Source organism: Oncorhynchus nerka, linkage group LG25 (assembly GCF_034236695.1).
Source record: "Oncorhynchus nerka isolate Pitt River linkage group LG25, Oner_Uvic_2.0, whole genome shotgun sequence".
NCBI classification, from domain to species: Eukaryota; Metazoa; Chordata; class Actinopteri; order Salmoniformes; family Salmonidae; genus Oncorhynchus; species Oncorhynchus nerka.
Genome location: NC_088420.1, coordinates 12,744,174 through 12,764,067, shown reverse-complemented (window position 1 = coordinate 12,764,067; position 19,894 = coordinate 12,744,174).

Below are 19,894 nucleotides of genomic sequence, written 5' to 3'. Positions count from 1 at the left end.
CATTTCTCAGAACAAGAATAGACTGATGAGTTTCGAACCCACAAATGCTGATGCTCCAGATACTCAACTAGTCTAAAGAAGGTCAGTTTTATTGCTTCTTTAATCAAAACAACAGTTTTCAGCTGTGCTAACATAATTGCAAAAGGGTTTTCTAATGATCAATTAGCCTTTTTAAATGATCAACTTGAATTAGCTAACACAACGTGCCATTGGAACACAGGAGTGATGGTTGCTGATAATGGGCCTCTGTACGGGCCTCTGTACGCCTATGTAGATACAACATTAACAATGTCTGCACTGTATTTCTGATCAATTTGATGTTATTTTAATGGACCAAAAATGTATTTGTGTGGCCCCCGTGTTGAGGATCAGCGTAGTGGAGGTGATAACTAATTAATGCTATGTTTGTGTATGTGTGTGTGTTTGTTTGTGAGCACACGTGATACAAAGTATATTATTCATCCAATCATTCCCTACCCGCGGCCAGTGCTGTGATGAAATGACCCAACCAAATACAATATCTCCATCGTGCAGTCGCAACCATAGAATCAAAGTTGCCTTTCCACTTGGTTTTAAATTAAAATAGACTAATAGTTTTTCTGTGTCTGACCGGAATAATCTTGTCTATTGTGACAAAGGCACAAACTTTGGTACAGTAAAACAGAATTTTCACAGAGCAAAGAGGGCGAAACCAAAAGGTGTGTGATTCGGAGCGCTAGCATTTGTTCCGTAGTTCATTATTGATTGAAAGGTGAAAGGTTAGTGCTTTCCAGTCTATTGTGAAGTCATAGCTTTTGTACAAAGCCATCATACTTTTTACAAGTGGCTGAATATCCAAAGGAATAGAGGGAGTAGAAATGAAATATAAGAGAAATGTCTCTATCCATTCCTTTTCACCCTTTTTCTATGAAGGACTCCCCGGAAAGAGTGGTGCTGCACCGGCTTGTAGAGATGACTGATCCGATGTTTTACAAAAAAGTTTCCTATAAAACTTCATGGATGTTGTATTGCCTGTCCCAGTTCTACAAGAATGTAGAACACACAAACAAAACTGAAAACACTTCTATTTGGTCTGTATTGCTTCATCTTCAGTACTTTTTTGAGAGTGAAATGGCCACTTAAAACTTAAAATGTTCAACATATAAATAGACCTTAAGGGTAATGATGGACATGATTTCATTTGGAAATGACTCACATGCCCAGGTTGACTTCCCATGGACTCACCCTGTTATTGTCGGCCAATCAAAGCAGCACTACAGTCAGAAGCTCCATATGAAGTGGGATATTTCTAATAAATGCAAAATTGAATTAAAATGACATAATTAACTTAATGAGAATGATTAGACTACAAGGAGCTGTTGTTGAATCTGAATGGAGTTGTTGTAGACAAGGACGGGGAGCACAGCAAAATAGCCTCAATTAGCCTTGCTAGCTAGCCAAATCAAATCAAATTGTATTTGTCACATGCGCTGAATACAACAGGTGTAGACCTTACAGTGAAATGCTTACTGACAAGCCCTTAACTACCAATATTGTTTTAAGAAAATACCCCCCCAAAAAGTAAGAGATAAGAATAACAAATAATTAAAGAGCAGCAGTAAATAACAATAGCAGGGCTATATACAGGGGTACCGGTACAGAGACAATGTGCAGGGGCACCGGTGTCAAGGTAATTGAGGGAATATGTACATGTAGATAGAGTAATTAAAGTGATGATGCAAAGATAACAACAGAGAGTAGCAGCAGCGTAGAAGGGGGGGCAATGTAAAACCTTTTGAGGATCTGAGGACCATTGCCAAATCTTTTCAGTATCCTGAGGGGGAATAGGTTTTGTCTTGGTGTGCTAGGTGTGCTTGGACCATGTTAGTTTGTTGGTGACGCCAAGGAACTTGAAGCTCTCAACCTACCCCACTACAGCCCCGTCGATGAGGATGGGGGCGTGCTCAGTCCTCCTTTTCCTGTAGTCCACAATCCTTTCCATTGTCTTGATCACGTTGAGGGAGAGGTTGTTCTTGCACCACACGGTCAGATGTCTGACCTCCTCCCTATAGGCTGTCTCATCGTTGTCGGTGATCAGGCCTACCACTGTTGTGTCATCAGCATACTTAATGATGGTGTTGAAGTCGTGCCTGGCCGTGCAGTCATGAGTGAATAGGGAGTACAGGAGGGGACTGAACACACACCCCTCAGGGGCCCCGTGTTGAGGATCAGTGTGGCAGGTGTGTTGTTACTTACCCTTACACCTGGGGGAGGCCCGTCAGGAGGTCCAGGATCCAGTTGCAGAGGGAGGTATTTAGTACCAGGGTCCTTAGCTTAGTGTTAAGCTTTGAGGGCACTATGGTGTTGAACGCTGAGCTGTAGTCAATGAATAGCATTCTCACATAGGTGTTCCTTTTGTCCAGGTGGGAAAGGGCAGTGTTGAGTGCAATAGAGATTGCATCATCTGTGGATCTGTTGGTACGGTATGCATATTGGAGTGGGTCTAGGGTTTCTTGGATAATGGTGTTGATGTGAGCCATGACCTGGCTACAAGCATCTTTCATCGCTACAAGCATTTCATGGCTACAGACGTGAGTGCTACGGGTTGGTAGTAATTTAGGCATGTTACCTTAGTGTTCTTGGGCACAGGGACTATGGTGGTGTGCTTGAAACATGTTGGTATTAAAATTTCAGTGAAGACACTTGCCAGTTGGTCAGCACATGCTCAGAGTACTCGTCCTGATAATCCTTCTGGCTCTGCGGCCTTGTGAACGTTTTGTTTTTCAATTTGACCTTTATTGTTGTCTTGTTTAAAGATCTAACTCACATCGGCTGCGGAGTCCGTGATCACACAGTCAACCAGAAAAGCTGATGCTTTCATGCATGTCTCAGTGTTGCTTCCTACAAAGCGAGCATAGAAGTTATTTAGCTCGCCTGGTAGGCTTGTATCACTGCTCTCGGCTGTGCTTCCCTTTGCAGTCTGTGATAGTTTGCAAGCCCTGCCACATCCGACGAGAGTCGGAGCCGGAGCCGGTACAGTACGGTTCGATCTGTATTGACGCTTGGCCTGTTTGATAGTTCGTCGGAGGGCATAACGGGGTTTCTTATAAGCTTCCGGGATAGAGTCCCGCTTCTTGAAAGTGGCAGCTCTACCCTTTAGCTCAGTGCGAATGTTGCCTGTAATCCATGGCTTCTGATTGGGGTATATACAGTGGGGCAAAAAAGTATTTGGTCAGCCACCAATTGTGCAAGTTCTCCCACTTAAAAAGATGAGAGGCCTGTAATTTTCATCATAGGTACACTTCAACTATGACAGACAAAATGAGGAATGACTGCTCTGGCAGATCCTGACTGACGGGCGGCTCTGGCAGCTCCTGACTGACGGGCGGCTCTGGCAGCTCCTGACTAACGGGCAGCTCTGGTAGTTCCGGACAGGAGGGAGGCTCTGGATGCGCTGGACAGGAGGATGGACCGGACCGTGGAGGCGCACTGGAGGTCTCGAGCACCGAGCCTGCACAACCTGTCCTGGCTGGATACTAACCGTAGCCCGGCAAGTACGGAGGGGTGGAACAAACCGCACTGGGCTGTGATGGCGAACCGGGGACACAATGCGTAGGGCTTGTGCCATATAACCCGGGCCGAGAAGACGCACTAGAGAACAGATGCGCTGAGCCGGCTTCATAGCTCCTGGCTTGATGCCCACTCTAGCCCGGCCGATACGAGGAGCTGCGATGTAGCACACCGGGCTATGCCTGCGCACTGGGGACACCATGCTCCTCACGGCATAACACGGTGCCTGCCCGGTCCAACTCTCACCACGGTAAGCATGGGGAGTTGGCTCAGGTCTCCTACCTGACCTAGCCACACTCCCCGTGTGCCTCCCCAAGAATGTTTTGGGGCTGCCTCTCGGGCTTCCTTGCCAGCCGTGTTTCCTCAAAGCGCTGGCTCCCTTTACCTGCTGCCTCCGCTCTCCTGGCTAACTCCTCATAATGCCGCCGCTCGGCTTTGGCTGCCGCCAGCTCTTCCCTGGGGCGGCGATATTCCCCAGCCTGTGCCCAGGGTCCCTTTACCGTCCAAAATCTCCTCCCCTGTCCAGGAGTCCAGAACCCTCTGCTCCTGGTTACCATGCTGCTTGGTCCGAGAAGTGGACCAAAACGCAGCGTGGTAAGTGTTCGTCATATTTGTAATTAAAACTGAACACTACACAAAATGAAAATGAAACAGTTCTGTATGGAAAACACAGACACAGAAAACAATCACCCACTACCAAAATGGGGAAAACAGGCTACCTAAGTATGATTCTCAATCAGAGACAACGATCGACAGCTGCCTCTGATTGAGAACCATACCAGGCCAAACACAGAAAAACAACATAGAAAAAAGAACATAGACTACCCACCCCAACTCACGCCCTGACCAAACTAACACAAAGACATAAAAAAGGAACTAAGGTCAGAACGCGACACCGCCAGCTGTAAGTTCTTAATGTCGTCGTACAGCCACGACTCGGTGAAACACAAGATATTACAGTTTTTAACCTCTCTGGGATTTTCGGGACGGTAGCGTCCCACCTCAACAACAGCCAGTGAAAGTGCAGAGCGTCAAATTCAAAACAACAGAAATCCCATAGTTAAAATTCCTCAAACATACAAGTATTTCACACCATTTTAAAGATAAGCTTGTTGTAAATCCAGCCACAGTGTCCGATTTCAAAAAGGCTTTACGACGAAAGCACACCAAACTATTATGTTAGGTCAGTACCAAGTCACAGAAAAACAGCAATTTTTCCAGTCAAAGAGAGGAGCCACAACATGTAGAAATAGAGATAAAATTAATCACTAACCTTTGATGATCTTCATCAGATGACACTCATAGAACTTCATGTTACACAATACATGTATGTTTTGTTCGATAAAGTTCATATTTATATCCAAAAATCTCAGTTTACATTGGTGCATTACGTTCAGTAGTTCCAAAACATCTGGTGATTTTGCAGAGAGCCACATCAATTTACAGAAATACTCATAATGAATATTGCTAAAAAATACAAGTGTTATGCAAGGAATTTTAGATCCTATTCTCCTTAATGATCCTATTCTTCTCGCTGTGTCAGATTTCAAAAAAGCTTTACCGAAAAAGCACACCATGCAATAATCTGAGTACAGCACTCAGAGACCAAAACAAGCCATATAGATACCCGCCATGTTGTGGAGTCAACAAAGTCAGGAATAGCATTATAAATATTCACTTACCTTTGATTATCTTCATCAGAATGCACTCCCAGGAATCCCAGTTCCACAATAAATGTTTGATTTGTTCGATAAAATCCATCATTTATGTCCAAATACCTCCTTTTTGTTTGCCCGTTTAGCCCAGTAATCCAAATTCATGAGGAGCGAGCAGACGAAAAGTCAAAATGTTCCATTACAGTCCGTAGAAACATGTCAAACGATGTATAGAATCAATCTTTAGGATGTTTTTATCATAAATCTTCAATAATATTCCAACTGGAGAGTTCCTTTGACTGTAGAAATGCAATGGAACGCAAGCTAACTCTCACTTGAATGTGCGTGGTCAGCTCATGCCACTCAGGCAGACCTCTGACTCATTCAGCTCCCATTCCCCCCTCCTTTACAGTAGAAGCATCAAACAAGGTTCTAAAGACTGTTGACATCTAGTGGAAGCCTTAGGAAGTGCAATATGACCCCATAGACACTGTATATTCGACAGGCAATGAGTTGAAAAACTACAAACGTCAGATTTCCCACTTCCTGGATGGATTTTTTCTCAGGTTTTTGCCTGCCATATGAGTTCTGTTATACTCACAGACACCATTCAAACAGTTTAAGAAACTTCAGAATGTTTTTTATCCAAATCTACTAATAATATGCATATATTAGCAACTGGACCTGAGTAGCAGGCAGTTTACTCTGGGCACCTTATTCATCCAAGCTACTCAATACTGCCCCCCAGTCCCAAAGAAATTTAATTTCCCGGTGGTAGGATAAACGTGCAGTTCGACCCATTTATTTTCCAGCAATAGAACGTTAGCTAGCAGGACGGAAGGCAAATGCAGATTAGACACTTGTCGTCTGATCCTCACAAGGCACCCTGATCTTTTTCCAGCGAATGACGGGGATTTGGGCGGGTTTCTGTATTATATCCCACCCGTCCGACTCATTGTAGAAAAACCCTTCGTCTAATCTCAGGTGAGTAATCTCAGTTCTGATGTCCAGAAGCTATTTTTTGGTCATAAGAGACGGTAGCAGCAACATTATGCACAAAACAAGTTACAAACAACGCAAAAAATCTAACAAAATGATTGGTTAAGAGTCGATAAGACGGCAGCCATCCCCTCCGGCGCCATCATGTTATTGATGCTGCTAACCCTAAAACCTAACCTTAAATTAAAACCAAAAAGCAAATTGTTGTTTTCATCAATTTCTATGGTTTAGCCAGTTTTGACTTTGCTGCTGACTGATCTAGCAGGGACCGCTCAGTTCTGCCTCCAGGGCAAGACTCATGAAAATAAACGTCAACATGCTTCAAACACACCTGTTGTTGCCCTTCCTCCGCCCTGCTGCAGCAGCAAGCTTGATATTATTAGAATAGTCAAAATATTTCTAAATGCCCATCCCTACTCAGCAGTTACCAGTACACATGCACGCACACACACACGCACGCACGCACGCACGCACGCACGCACGCACGCACACACACACACACACACACACAGAGAGAGACAATCCCACCCTCTCAGCACAACACAAATCAAACCCAGGGCCCTCAAGGGACGAAGACAATCCCTATCTTGCAGATGAGTTGTAGTGTGCTAATTTATAGCTTAATCAGTTTTCCATTAAAGCGTTTGTGTAAAGACTAGAGAGCAGCTCATTGCTTAATATGCATTAGTGTGCCTGTCACTTGCCGGTTCCCTTTTGTTGTTAAGGCTTTTATTGCATGTCACACAAATGTAAATATCTCCCCTTTCAACTGCTCAATAGCTTCACTCAATCACAGAGCTTCATTACTGTGTAGTAACGACTCCCCGTAGTTCCTTTTTAGCCTGTGTGCTGTTATTGTACATTTCAGCATGCGTTATGTTGCGCCTGAACGACAAACTGTCACGGTTTAGGATTTAGAGAAACCATTATCTTTCATATTAGTGTCACTATCTTTCCGCTTTAGATTTCAACACCACGTGACGGAATGACACTTCACCGTCACTATTCCCCACCGTCTCTATACAGTCAGTACTGATTAACAGGGTAGACGTCCTCCATGCTCCAAGCAGTGCTTACAGGTCACGTCACTTAAACAAACACAGGGATGAAACCTGCAGCGATCTAGATTACCTGATTAGCTACAGTACAGCTGACATGCCAGGCATTGTTGGCAAGCATACCGCTACACAAGCCAGGCTAGTTATCTGAGTCTTGTTGCCTAGTAACATACCATTCATTGAGATTGGGTGCTCAACAGATACATTTGGTGAAATAATTGACAGCTGAATGAAGACTTCATGAACAGGGATGGCTCAACAAAATGGTTACCATGAATGACAATAATTCTTATTAACCGTTGTCATACCACTATGCATGTCATACTACCCCGCAAACACTCCAGAGCTTCTCCACTGGTAACAGATGACCATCAGATTTCCAATCTAGCATTCGGATTGTGCGCGGCTGCCATATCCCAGATCCCTCTAGGTGTCACTATACATCCAGTGTACAGAGACACAACCTTAATCCCAGCACACCAGTCTCAATTCAATTTGCTTTATTGGCATGACGTACATATTGCCAAAGCTTATTTTGGATTTATTTCTCCGTTCATTTACCAGGTAAGTTGACTGAGAACACGTTCTCATTTGCAGCAACGACCTGGGGAATAGTTACAGGAGAGAGGAGGGGGATGAATGAGCCAATTGTAAACTGGGGATTATTAGGTGACCGTGATGGTTTGAGGGCCAGATTGGGAATTTAGCCAGGACACCAGGATTAACACCCCTACTCTTACAATAAGTGATATTTATTTAATGACTTCAGAGAGTCAGGACACCCGTTTAACATCCCAGCTGAAAGATGGCACCCTACACAGGGCAGTGTCCCCAATCACTGCCCTGGGGCATTGGGATATTTTTTTAGACCAGAAGAAAGAGTGCCTCCTACTGGCCCTCCAACACCACTTCCAGCAGCATCTGGTCTCCCATCCAGGAACTGACCAGGCCCAACCCTGCTTAGCTTCAGAAGCAAGTCAGCAGTGGTATGCAGGGTGGTATGCTGTTGGCCAATGCCTGCTGGTATGCTGCTGGATATTTACAATATAAAAATAAATACAAATTAGAATCAAAATTGTCAACGGGACAACAGTAACAACAATAACCAAGGGTCAAAATAACCATACATTGAACAATAACAATAAGCATACAGTAGAGTACATGTACAGGTTGATTGGTCTGTCAGACACTGTCCCTCAACTTATAGCAGGCAGCAATGTAGTGCGCTGCCAACTCACAGCTCTCTGCATCCTCCCCCAACAGGACGGGTAGCCTATCCTCATCAGAGAGGTCTTTGAAACCTTGCTCCAGTTTCAACTGACCTGAGCCCTAGGACCGTGCCCCAGGACTACCTGACATGATGACTCCTTGCTGTCCCCAGTCCACCTGACTGTGCTGCTGCTCCAGTTTCAACTGTTCTGCCTTATTATTATTCGACCATGCTGGTCATTTATGAACATTTGAACATCTTGGCCATGTTCTGTTATAATCTCCACCCGGCACAGCCAGAAGAGGACTGGCCACCCCACATAGCCTGGTTCCTCTCTAGGTTTCTTCCTAGGTTTTGGCCTTTCTAGGGAGTTTTTCCTAGCCACCGTGCTTCTACACCTGCATTGCTTGCTGTTTGGGGTTTTAGGCTGGGTTTCTGTACAGCACTTTGAGATATCAGCTGATGTACGAAGGGCTATATAAATACATTTGATTTGATTTGATTTGAATAAGGGTTTCAAATTTGGGAAAATGACACTCTCTAAATGTTTTATATATTGTTTTTCATTTTATCAGGAAATGCAGCTCTGTCTCAGGTTCTGCTGTTGTACAGTGGTTGCACAGCCTTTCCTCTACAGGGAGCCAGGTTTTCCTATGTCTACCCTTCTCAATGGCAAGGCGGTGCTCACTGAGCCTGTACTTTGTCAAGGTTTTTCTAAGGTTTTGATCAGTAACCATGGTCAAATATTTAGCCACGGTGTACTTTCGGTTTAGGGCCAGATAGCACTGCATTTTGCTTTGTGCTTGTGTTTGTGTTTCCCAATAAGAAATATAGTTTTGTTTTGACTGTGTTGTAATTTGGTTTATCCTGATTGATTGGATGTTCTGGTCCTGAGGCTTCAGTGCGTTAGTGGAACAGGTTTGTGAACTCAGCCCCAGGACCAGCTGGATGAGGGGACTATTTTCTTTGCTCAGCTCTTGGCATTGCAGGGCTTGGTAATGATATGAGATGGAGTCACTGTATTTTAGATGTTTCCAAAACTTAATTGCTCTTTCTTGAGTTTTTATTATTAGTGGATATTGGCCTAATTCTGCCCTGCATGCATTGTTTGTCGTTTTCCTCTGGACATGTAGGAGAATCTTACAGAACTCTGCATGCAGGGTTTCAATGGGGTGTTTGTCCAATTTGACGAAATCTTGTTTTGCAAGTGGACCCCACATCTCAATTCAATTCAATTCAAGGGGCTTTATTGGCATGGGAAACACGTGTTAACATTGCCAAAGCAAGTGAGGTAGATAATATACAAAAGTGAAATAAACAATAAAAATTAACAGTAAACATTACACATACAGAAATTTCAAAACAATAAAGACATTACAAATGTCATATTATACATATATATATATATATATATATACAGTGTTGTAACAATGTACAAATGGTTAAGGAACACAAGGGAAAATAAATAAGCATAAATATGGGTTGTATTTACAATGCTGTTTGTTCTTGGTGTTTGCCCTTTTCTTGTGGCAACAGGTCACAAATCCTGCTGCTGTGATGGCACACTGTGGTATTTCACCCAATAGATATGGGAGTTTATCATAATTGGATTTGTTTTCGAATTCTTTGTGCATCTGTGTAATCTGAGGGAAATATGTCAAATCAAATCAAATCAAATGTATTTATATAGCCCTTCGTACATCAGCTGATATCTCAAAGTGCTGTACAGAAATCCAGCCTAAAACCCCAAACAGCAAGCAATGCAGGTGTATCTGTTTATCTGTAGGTGTATATGTATCTCTAATATGGTCATACGTTGGACAGGAGGTTAGGAAGTGCAGCTCAGGTTCCACCTCATTTTGTGGGCAGTGAGCACATAGCCTGTCTTCTCTTGAGAGCCAGGTCTGTCTACGGCGGCCTTTCTCAATAGCAAGGCTATGCTCACTAAGTCTGTACATAGTCAAAGCTTTCCTTAAGTTTGGGTCAGTCACAGTGGACAGGTATTCTGCCACTGTGTACTCTCTGTTTAGGGCCAAATAGCATTCTAGTTTGCTCTGTTTTTTTGTTAATTCTTTCCAATGTGTCAAGTAATTCTCTTTTTGTTTTCTCATGATTTGGTTGGGTCTAATTGTGCTGCTGTCCTGGGGCTCTGTGGGGTCTGTTTGTGTTTGTGAACAGAGCCCCAGGACCAGCTTGCTTAGGGGACTCTTCTCAAGGTTCATCTCTCTGTAGGTGATGGCTTTGTTATGGAAGGTTTGGGAATCGCTTCCTTTTAGGTGGTTGTAGAATTGAACAGCTCTTTTCTGGATTTTGATAATTAGTGGGTATCGGCCTAATTCTGCTCTGCATGCATTATTCTGTGTTTTACGTTGTACACAGAGGAAATTTTTGCAGAATTCTGTATGCAGAGTCTCAATTTGGTGTTTGTCCCATTTTGTGAAGTCTTGGTTGGTGAGCGGACCCCAGACTTCACAACCGTAAAGGGCAATGGGTTCTATGTCTGATTCAAGTATTTTTAGCCCTGTACATGTGCACACACACACACACACACACACACACACACACACACACACACACACACACACACACACACACACACACACACACACACACACACACACACACACACACACACACACACACACACACACACACACACACACACACACACACACACACACACACACACACACCTCTCTCTCTCCCTCTCTCTCTCTCTCTCTCTCTCTCTCTCTCTCTCTCTGTGTCTCTCTCAAAGGGCCATTTGTTTTGGGAGAATGTTTGTCACATGTACAGGGGATGGCCTATTATTGATATCATATTAATAATACACTCACTGGCAGTGGGGGTATTTTTGTCAGCCATCGGATGTGTGAGGACAAGACTATGGCGCTGCGCTTCGAGACAGTCTTGGATGGGAGGTGTGACCCAGGGTCTAATGTCCTACCTAGAAGAGGCAGACCTGACATGACAAAAGACCACTATGACATTGAGGGAAGCACCCTCTTCTCAGTGACCATCCCCCGTTCTTCCTCTGACCCTGACGTGGTGGATGGATACAACTAAGGTATCAAGGTTAGAAGGCCTCTCCAGGCTTCTTCTTCCTCTGTTCAGATAGGCACTCAGAGAGCCCGAGGGTCCGATCTATAAACACGCATTAAGATCGTGCCTTTGATCCCCGCTACGTAACGGCTGCATGTTCCCAGGTGGCCCGCATTGTCTTCGGCATTCTCACAGCGTTTCTACAACGTTCCCTGCCTGAAACGCATTTGCAACGTATGAAACTGGCTACATGTCCTGACAGTAATAAACTAATCTCTCTTCATTGCCGGTCACCAAAGGAGTCGATGTAACACAGTTTCAGTTGCATTTATTAGCCCGGTCAAAGCAGTTGATAAAAAAATCTGGAAAATCTCCTGTCCCTCATTCCGTCTTTCGCTTGCCGTCACACACAGTCCCCGTGCTCCAGAACAGCCATCTTTTCATTACTTAACGCCCTCCTCCATGTCATGGATTACATTTTACGCTGCGGGGAGATACATTGAATCTTTCATTACCTGTCTGGCTTAATGAAGGCCTAACCAATTCAACGTTTCCAAACCACTCCTCCCTCCTTTCCCCTCACCCATCTCCGCTCTGCATCTGTATGCGGCTCTAATATAAGTCCAATTTAAAATGCTTAGCCCAGTCAGTGAGGGATGGGCCTAGCCGGCCAAATACAATCTCTCTCTTGTTCTGTCTTTCTCATTCTCTCTTCTCTCTCTCTCTCTCTCATTCTCTCTCTCTGCCTGTTTCTACCTCTCTTCCCTACTGTGTCTCCATCCCGTTCATTGTCTCTTACACACACACACACACATGCACGCACGCACGCACGCACGCACACACGAACGCACACGCACACACACACACACACATACACACACACACACACACACACACACACACACACACACACACACACACACACACACACACACACACACACACACACACACACACACACACACACACACACACACACACACACACACACACACACACACACTATGCTATGCCAGTGAAATCCGAAGCCTCACAGAGTAAAAAACATGCAGGGAAGACAGCAGCAGCTCCACAGCACCAAAAACAGTCAAATTATTGGCCATTGTAAAGGATCATGTTATGCTTAAGAGGCTTGTCTCCCTCTCTCCTTCTCTCCCTCTCCCGTCTCACCTCCTCCCTCTTTCTCTCTCCATCTCCTCGTCTCACCTCCTCCCTCTTTCTCTCTCCCTGCCTACCTCTCCCCATCTCACCTCCTCCCTCTTTCTCTCTCTCTCCCTCTCTCTCTCCCCAATTCACCTCCTCCCTCTCTCTCCTCATTCTCTCCCTCTCCCCATCTCACCTCCTCCTCCATCTTTCTCTCCCCCCTCCCTCCCACTCTTTCTCTCTCTCCATGTGTTCTCACTATTTTTCTCAGTGTTTATCCTACTGTGTTTCATTGCCCCCGGATAAGTAAGGGATAAATGCAGACGTTCTGTACATTACCTTGGAAATAATGGACGATGCAGAGGGACGAGGCATTTATCCCACTTATTCCACAGTTGCCAAAGAAAACAATATTGTAGCACACATTTACCGGTAAAAATAACATGTTTTTGAATATGTTTTGAGTATACATTGCATTCAGAAAGTATTCAGACACATTGACTTTTTCCACATTTTGTTACTTTACAGCCTTATTCTAAAATTGATTTTTTTTCTTCTTTCCCCTCATCTACACACAATACCCCATAATGACAAAGCAAAAAGAAAAAGGCTGTAACTTAAAACTTCTCTAAGATAGGGGGCAGCATTTGGAATTTTGGATGAAAAGCATGCCCAATTTCAACTGCCTGCTACTCATCCCCAGAAGATAAGATATGCATATCATTAGTCGATTTGGACAGAAAACACTCTGAAGTTTCTAAAACTGTTTGAATCATGTCTGTGAGTACAACAGAACTTATGTAGCAGGCGAAACCCAGAGGACAAACCATTCAGATTCATTTTTTTTGAGGTCACCCTGTTTTCAATGAGGTTTCATTGGGAATCCAGATTTCTAAGGGACTTTCTTCCAGTTCCTACCGCTTCCACTGGATATTACCAGTCTTTAGAAAGGTTATTGGTTGAGGTTATTCCTTTGTGTAATGAAGAAGTACGGCCATCTTGAACAAGTGTCACTTCATGTGTACTGTTTGATAGAGGCGCAAGACCAGAAAGCATGTTTCAGTTTGTTTTCTTCCTGTATTGAACAGAGATCATCCCGTCTTCAATTTGATTCATTATTTACTTTAAAAAATACCTAAAGTTGTATTACAAAAGTAGTTTGAAATGTTTTGGCAAAGTTTACAGGTAACTTTTGAGATATTTTGTCGTCACGTTGCGCAAGTTGGAACCAGTGTTTTTCTGGATCAAATGCGCCAAATAAATGGACATTTTGGATATATATCGACAGAATTAATAGAACAAAAAGGACCATTTGTGATGTTTATGGGACATATTGGAGCCAACAGAAGAAGCTCGTCAAAGGTAAGGCATGATTTATATTTTTATTTCTGCGTTTTGTGTCGCGCCTGCAGGGTTGAAATATGTTTTCTCTCTTTTGTTTAAGGAGGTGCTATCCTCAGATAGTAGCATTGTTTGCTTTTGCCAAAAAGCCTTTTTGACATCTGACACGTTGGCTGGATTCACAACAGTAGCTTTAATTTGGTGTCTTACATGTGTGATTTCATGAAAGTTTGATTTTTACAGTTTTTATTTGAATTTGGCGCTCTGCATTTTCTCTGGCTTTTGGCCACGCTACCATCCCACTTATCCCAGAGAGGTATTTTTAAAATTTTTAAGTCAAGGGTCCTGAATACTTTCCGAATACGATGAAAGTGAATTCATATATTCTCATCTTACACTTTCTTCTATTTCCAGGGACGTTAGACCTGTGTTTTCCTCATTAGACCTGTGTTTTCCTCATTAGACCTGTGTTTTCCTCAATTAGACCTGTGTTTTCCTCATTAGACCTGTGTTTTCCTCATTAGACCTGTGTTTTCCTCAATTAGACCTGTGTTTTCCTCATTAGACCTGTGTTTTCCTCAATTAGACCTGTGTTTTCCTCATTATACCTGTGTTTTCCTCATTATACCTGTGTTTTCCTCATTAGACCTGTGTTTTCCTCAATTAGACCTGTGTTTTCCTCATTAGACCTGTGTTTTCCTCATTATACCTGTTTTCCTCATTAGACCTGTGTTTTCCTCATTAGACCTGTGTTTTCCTCATTATACCTGTGTTTTCCTCATTATACCTGTGTTTTCCTCATTATACCTGTGTTTTCCTCATTAGACCTGTGTTTTCCTCAATTAGACCTGTGTTTTCCTCATTAGACCTGTGTTTTCCTCATTATACCTGTGTTTTCCTCATTAGACCTGTGTTTTCCTCATTAGACCTGTGTTTTCCTCATTAGACCTGTGTTTTCCTCAATTAGACCTGTGTTTTCCTCATTAGACCTGTGTTTTCCTCATTAGACCTGTGTTTTCCTCAATTAGACCTGTGTTTTCCTCAATTAGACCTGTGTTTTCCTCATTAGACCTGTGTTTTCCTCATTAGACCTGTGTTTTCCTCATTAGACCTGTGTTTTCCTCATTAGACCTGTGTTTTCCTCATTATACCTGTGTTTTCCTCAATTAGACCTGTGTTTTCCTCATTAGACCTGTGTTTTCCTCAATTAGACCTGTGTTTTCCTCATTAGACCTGTGTTTTCCTCATTATACCTGTGTTTTCCTCATTAGACCTGTGTTTTCCTCATTATACCTGTGTTTTCCTCATTAGACCTGTGTTTTCCTCATTATACCTGTGTTTTCCTCATTAGACCTGTGTTTTCCTCATTTACCTGACCTGTGTTTTCCTCAATTAGACCTGTGTTTTCCTCATTAGACCTGTGTTTTCCTCAATTAGACCTGTGTTTTCCTCATTAGACCTGTGTTTTCCTCATTAGACCTGTGTTTTCCTCAATTAGACCTGTGTTTTCCTCATTAGACCTGTGTTTTCCTCAATTAGACCTGTGTTTTCCTCATGAGACCTGTGTTTTCCTCAATTAGACCTGTGTTTTCCTCAATTAGACCTGTGTTTTCCTCATTAGACCTGTGTTTTCCTCATTAGACCTGTGTTTTCCTCATTATACCTGTGTTTTCCTCATTATACCTGTGTTTTCCTCATTAGACCTGTGTTTTCCTCAATTAGACCTGTGTTTTCCTCAATTAGACCTGTGTTTTCCTCATTATACCTGTGTTTTCCTCATTATACCTGTGTTTTCCTCATTATACCTGTGTTTTCCTCATTAGACCTGTGTTTTCCTCATTATACCTGTGTTTTCCTCATTAGACCTGTGTTTTCCTCATTAGACCTGTGTTTTCCTCATTAGACCTGTGTTTTCCTCAATTAGACCTGTGTTTTCCTCATTAGACCTGTGTTTTCCTCAATTAGACCTGTGTTTTCCTCATTATACCTGTGTTTTCCTCATTATACCTGTGTTTTCCTCATTAGACCTGTGTTTTCCTCATTAGACCTGTGTTTTCCTCATGAGACCTGTGTTTTCCTCATTAGACCTGTGTTTTCCTCATTATACCTGTGTTTTCCTCATTATACCTGTGTTTTCCTCAATTAGACCTGTGTTTTCCTCAATTAGACCTGTGTTTTCCTCATTATACCTGTGTTTTCCTCATTAGACCTGTGTTTTCCTCAATTATACCTGTGTTTTCCTCATTAGACCTGTGTTTTCCTCATTAGACCTGTGTTTTCCTCATTAGACCTGTGTTTTCCTCATTAGACCTGTGTTTTCCTCAATTAGACCTGTGTTTTCCTCATTAGACCTGTGTTTTCCTCATTAGACCTGTGTTTTCCTCAATTAGACCTGTGTTTTCCTCAATTAGACCTGTGTTTTCCTCATTAGACCTGTGTTTTCCTCATTAGACCTGTGTTTTCCTCATTAGACCTGTGTTTTCCTCAATTAGACCTGTGTTTTCCTCATTAGACCTGTGTTTTCCTCATTAGACCTGTGTTTTCCTCAATTAGACCTGTGTTTTCCTCATGAGACCTGTGTTTTCCTCAATTAGACCTGTGTTTTCCTCATAGACCTGTGTTTTCCTCATTAGACCTGTGTTTTCCTCAATTAGACCTGTGTTTTCCTCATGAGACCTGTGTTTTCCTCATTAGACCTGTGTTTTCCTCATTAGACCTGTGTTTTCCTCAATTAGACCTGTGTTTTCCTCATTATACCTGTGTTTTCCTCATTATACCTGTGTTTTCCTCATTAGACCTGTGTTTTCCTCATTAGACCTGTGTTTTCCTCATTAGACCTGTGTTTTCCTCATTAGACCTGTGTTTTCCTCATTAGACCTGTGTTTTCCTCATTATACCTGTTTTCCTCATTACACCTGTGTTTTCCTCAAATAGACCTGTGTTTTCCTCATGAGACCTGTGTTTTCCTCATTATACCTGTGTTTTCCTCATTATACCTGTGTTTTCCTCATTAGACCTGTGTTTTCCTCAATTAGACCTGTGTTTTCCTCATTAGACCTGTGTTTTCCTCAATTAGACCTGTGTTTTCCTCATTATACCTGTGTTTTCCTCATTATACCTGTGTTTTCCTCATTATACCTGTGTTTTCCTCATTAGACCTGTGTTTTCCTCATTATACCTGTGTTTTCCTCATTAGACCTGTGTTTTCCTCATTATACCTGTGTTTTCCTCATTAGACCTGTGTTTTCCTCAATTAGACCTGTGTTTTCCTCATTAGACCTGTGTTTTCCTCAATTAGACCTGTGTTTTCCTCATTATACCTGTGTTTTCCTCATTATACCTGTGTTTTCCTCATTAGACCTGTGTTTTCCTCATTAGACCTGTGTTTTCCTCATTAGACCTGTGTTTTCCTCATTAGACCTGTGTTTTCCTCATTATACCTGTGTTTTCCTCATTATACCTGTGTTTTCCTCATTAGACCTGTGTTTTCCTCAATTAGACCTGTGTTTTCCTCATTAGACCTGTGTTTTCCTCAATTAGACCTGTGTTTTCCTCAATTATACCTGTGTTTTCCTCATTATACCTGTGTTTTCCTCATTAGACCTGTGTTTTCCTCATTAGACCTGTGTTTTCCTCAATTAGACCTGTGTTTTCCTCATTAGACCTGTGTTTTCCTCATTAGACCTGTGTTTTCCTCAATTAGACCTGTGTTTTCCTCAATTAGACCTGTGTTTTCCTCATGAGACCTGTGTTTTCCTCATTAGACCTGTGTTTTCCTCATTAGACCTGTGTTTTCCTCAATTAGACCTGTGTTTTCCTCATTAGACCTGTGTTTTCCTCATTAGACCTGTGTTTTCCTCAATTAGACCTGTGTTTTCCTCATTAGACCTGTGTTTTCCTCAATTAGACCTGTGTTTTCCTCATGAGACCTGTGTTTTCCTCATTAGACCTGTGTTTTCCTCAATTAGACCTGTGTTTTCCTCATTAGACCTGTGTTTTCCTCAATTAGACCTGTGTTTTCCTCATTAGACCTGTGTTTTCCTCATTATACCTGTGTTTTCCTCATTAGACCTGTGTTTTCCTCATTAGACCTGTGTTTTCCTCATTATACCTGTGTTTTCCTCATTAGACCTGTGTTTTCCTCATTATACCTGTGTTTTCCTCATTAGACCTGTGTTTTCCTCATTAGACCTGTGTTTTCCTCATTATACCTGTGTTTTCCTCATTAGACCTGTGTTTTCCTCAATTAGACCTGTGTTTTCCTCATTAGACCTGTGTTTTCCTCAATTAGACCTGTGTTTTCCTCATTAGACCTGTGTTTTCCTCATTAGACCTGTGTTTTCCTCATTAGACCTGTGTTTTCCTCATTAGACCTGTGTTTTCCTCATTAGACCTGTGTTTTCCTCAATTAGACCTGTGTTTTCCTCAATTAGACCTGTGTTTTCCTCATGAGACCTGTGTTTTCCTCAATTAGACCTGTGTTTTCCTCAATTAGACCTGTGTTTTCCTCATTATACCTGTGTTTTCCTCATTAGACCTGTGTTTTCCTCAAATAGACCTGTGTTTTCCTCATGAGACCTGTGTTTTCCTCAATTAGACCTGTGTTTTCCTCATGAGACCTGTGTTTTCCTCATTAGACCTGTGTTTTCCTCATTGGACCTGTGTTTTCCTCATTATACCTGTGTTTTCCTCAATTAGACCTGTGTTTTCCTCATGAGACCTGTGTTTTCCTCATTAGACCTGTGTTTTCCTCATTGGACCTGTGTTTTCCTCATTATACCTGTGTTTTCCTCAATTAGACCTGTGTTTTCCTCAATTAGACCTGTGTTTTCCTCATTATACCTGTGTTTTCCTCATTAGACCTGTGTTTTCCTCAATTAGACCTATGTTTTCATCATTAGACCTGTGTTTTCCTCAATTAGACCTGTGTTTCCCTCAATTAGACCTGTGTTTTCCTCAATTAGACCTGTGTTTTCCTCATTATACCTGTGTTTTCCTCATTATACCTGTGTTTTCCTCATTATACCTGTGTTTTCCTCATTAGACCTGTGTTTTCCTCAATTAGACCTGTGTTTTCCTCATTAGACCTGTGTTTTCCTCAATTAGACCTGTGTTTTCCTCATTAGACCTGTGTTTTCCTCATTATACCTGTGTTTTCCTCATTATACCTGTGTTTTCCTCATTAGACCTGTGTTTTCCTCAATTAGACCTGTGTTTTCCTCAATTATACCTGTGTTTTCCTCATCATACCTGTGTTTTCCTCATTATACCTGTGTTTTCCTCAATTAGACCTGTGTTTTCCTCATTAGACCTGTGTTTTCTTCAATTAGACCTGTGTTTTCCTCAATTAGACCTGTGTTTTCCTCACGAGACCTGTGTTTTCCTCAATTAGACCTGTGTTTCCTCAATTAGACCTGTGTTTTCCTCATTACACCTGTGTTTTCCTCATGAGACCTGTGTTTTCCTCAATTAGACCTGTGTTTTCCTCATTAGACCTGTGTTTTCCTCAATTAGACCTGTGTTTTCCTCAATTAGACCTGTGTTTCCTCAATTAGACCTGTGTTTTCCTCATGAGACCTGTGTTTTCCTCATTAGACCTGTGTTTTCCTCAATTAGACCTGTGTTTTCCTCATTAGACCTGTGTTTTCCTCATTAGACCTGTGTTTTCCTCATTAGACCTGTGTTTTCCTCAATTAGACCTGTGTTTTCCTCATTAGACCTGTGTTTTCCTCAATTAGACCTGTGTTTTCCTCATGAGACCTGTGTTTTCCTCATTAAACCTGTGTTTTCCTCATTAGACCTGTGTTTTCCTCAATTAGACCTGTGTTTTCCTCATTAGACCTGTGTTTTCCTCATTAGACCTGTGTTTTCCTCATTATACCTGTGTTTTCCTCATT